At 43.2% G+C, this 3103-nt stretch overlaps 1 protein-coding gene across 1 annotated transcript in view; it reads left to right on the plus strand.

Annotated features, from left to right (window-relative positions):
• Positions 1-1240, plus strand: part of LOC145877161 (tripartite motif-containing protein 16-like) — a 9884-nt gene extending 8644 nt beyond the window's left edge. Inside the window, exon 6 of the mRNA XM_082972449.1 lies at positions 1-1240. This exon is cut by the window's left edge and continues 729 nt beyond it. The gene's annotated coding sequence lies outside the window, so the exon portion shown is untranslated.
• Positions 1241-3103: the final 1863 nt, after the last annotated feature.

Here is a 3103-nt window from a genome sequence, read left to right on the forward strand (position 1 = left end):
GCTGGTGTAGTCTATATCTGAGCTGGTTAAACTGTAGTAGGGTCCACATAGATACTAGTCACGCTGGTGTAGTCTATAGCTGAGCTGGGTAAACTGTAGTAGGGTCCACATAGATACTAGTCATGCTGGTGTAGTCTATAGCTGAGCTGGTTAAACTGTAGTAGGGTCCACATAGATACTAGTCATGCTGGTGTAGTCTATAGCTGAGCTGGTTAAACTGTAGTAGGGTCCACATAGATACTAGTCATGCTGATGTAGTCTATAGCTGAGCTGATTAAACTGTAGTAGGGTCCACATAGATACTAGTCATGCTGGTGTAGTCTATAGCTGAGCTGGTTAAACTGTAGTAGGGTCCACATAGATACTAGTCATGCTGGTGTAGTCTATAGCTGAGCTGGTTAAACTGTAGTAGGATCCACATAGATACTAGTCATGCTGGTGTAGTCTATAGCTGAGCTGGTTAAACTGTAGTAGGGTCCACATAGATACTAGTCATGCTGGTGTAGTCTATAGCTGAGCTGGTTAAACTGTAGTAGGGTCCACATAGATACTAGTCATGCTGGTGTAGTCTATAGCTGAGCTGGTTAAACTGTAGTAGGGTCCACATAGATACTAGTCATGCTGGTGTAGTCTATAGCTGTGCTGGTTAAACTGTAGTAGGGTCCACATAGATACTAGTCATGCTGGTGTAGTCTATAGCTGAGCTGGTTAAACTGTAGTAGGGTCCACATAGATACTAGTCACGCTGGTGTAGTCTATAGCTGAGCTGGTTAAACTGTAGTAGGGTCCACATAGATACTAGTCATGCTGGTGTAGTCTATAGCTGAGCTGGTTAAACTGTAGTAGGGTCCACATAGATACTAGTCATGCTGGTGTAGTCTATAGCTGAGCTGGTTAAACTGTAGTAGGGTCCACATAGATACTAGTCATGCTGGTGGTGATGGTCCCCAGATGTGATGATTTATTCTGCTCTGTTTTATGTACGATCCTTATTTTCTGACTGATTTGAATTTGAAGAGATTTAAGGTTTTCATATTTGATAAAATACAATGTCCATTTCCATGAATCATGATGTCTGGTGTTGATGTAACAACAGGTGGTCTTTTTAATCCACTATCCAGAGTCAGGAACAGATGAAGTTAGTTCTGCTACTGTTCAGTGATTAAATATATATACTTCTGTGAATATATGAACCATTTCCTTCAAAAAATAAACTGCTCACATTCTGGAGATAAACTTTGTAAGGACTGTGTGTGTTTTTGTGTAAATAGTTTCTGAAAAAAGTGTCCAGCTCAAACGCTGATTGTTGTTGTAAATGAGCGTTCTAAATGAGGGTTCTAAATGAGGGTTCTAAATGAGGGTTCTAAACGAGTTTTCTAAACGAGGGTTCTAAATGAGGGTTCTAAATGAGGGTTCTAAACGAGGGTTCTAAAACAGCGTTCTAAATGAGGGTTCTAAATGAGGGTTCTAAATGAGGGTTCTAAAAGAGCTTTCTAAATGAGCGTTCTAAACGAGGGTTCTAAAAGAGCGTTCTAAATGAGCGTTCTAAATGAGCGTTCTAAACGAGGGTTCTAAATGAGGGTTCTAAATGAGCGTTTAAATGAGCGTTCTAAACGAGGGTTCTAAATGTGTGTTCTAAATTGAGAGGTAGCCTGACTGCCATTAGGTACCGAGATGAGATCCTCAGACCCCTTGTGAGACCATATGCTGGTGCGGTTGGCCCTGGGTTCCTCCTAATGCAAGACAATGCTAGACCTCATGTGGCTGGAGTGTGTCAGCAGTTCCTGCAAGAGGAAGGCATTGATGCTATGGACTGGCCCGCCCGTTCCCCAGACCTGAATCCAATTGAGCACATCTGGGACATCATGTCTCGCTCCATCCACCAACGCCACGTTGCACCACAGACTGTCCAGGAGTTGGCGGATGCTTTAGTCCAGGTCTGGGAGGAAATCCCTCAGGAGACCATCCGCCACCTCATCAGGAGCATGCCCAGGCGTTGTAGGGAGGTCATACAGGCACGTGGAGGCCACACACACTACTGAGCCTCATTTTGACTTGTTTTAAGGACATTACATCAAAGTTGGATCAGCCTGTAGTGTGGTTTTCCACTTTAATTTTTAGTGTGACTCCAAATCCAGACCTCCATGGGTTGATAAATTGGATTTCCATTGATTATTTTTGTGTGATTTTGTTGTCAGCACATTCAACTATGTAAAGAAAAAAGTATTTAATAAGATTATTTCTTTCATTCAGATCTAGGATGTGTTGTTTAAGTGTTCCCTTTATTTTTTTGAGCAGTATATATATAAATATAATAATAAGAGTGAAAAGTAGCAGCAGTGTATATGCTGTGTGTGAGTCTGTGGTGGCGTGTGTGTGTGTGTATGTGACATCAGTATGCGTGAGTGTGTTATGTGTGTGTGTTGTGTGTGTGGATCGAGACATGTGTATGTGTATATAGCCAGTGCAGGTAGAGTCAGTACAGATAGTCTGAGAAGCTATTCAGCAGTCGAATTGCTTTCAAGATAGAAGCTATCTTGGAGCCTGTTGGTCTGAGACCCGTTGCTCCGGTAGCACAGAGAACAGTCCATGTGCTTAGGTGGCTGAAGTCTTTGGCAATTTCCTGGGCCTTCCTTAGACACCGCCTGGTATAAACGTCCAGGATGGCATGGAGTTCGGCCCCAGAGAAGTACTAGGCTGTCCGCACCACCCTCTGTAGAGCCTTGTGGTCAAGGGCGGTGCAGTTGCCATACCAGACGGCGAAGCAGCCAGTCAAGATGCTCTCATTGGTGCAGCTTTAGAACTTCTTGAGTATCTGAGGACCAAATCTCTCTGTGTGTGTGTGTGTGTGTGTGTGTGTGTGTGTGTGTGTGTGTGTGTGTGTGTGTCTTTTTTGTTATTGTTTTTGTTTTGTTGTTGAAACAGAGGAGAGGAGACTCCGGCAGCGACGTCAGAAAATTGCAGTACATATTGTGCTGTTCTATCACGCATGCAATAATGTCAGAGGGAAAAACAGTGTTGGTTGTTTGCAGTAACTTCTTTGTTGTTGTAATCCCAAACGGATGTGGCAGTTTCACCAATTAAGGATTCCAGCTGTAGCCCT

Source organism: Salmo salar, unplaced genomic scaffold (genome assembly GCF_965601325.2).
Source record: "Salmo salar unplaced genomic scaffold, fSalSal1 ptg000691l, whole genome shotgun sequence".
Classification (NCBI taxonomy): Eukaryota; Metazoa; Chordata; class Actinopteri; order Salmoniformes; family Salmonidae; genus Salmo; species Salmo salar.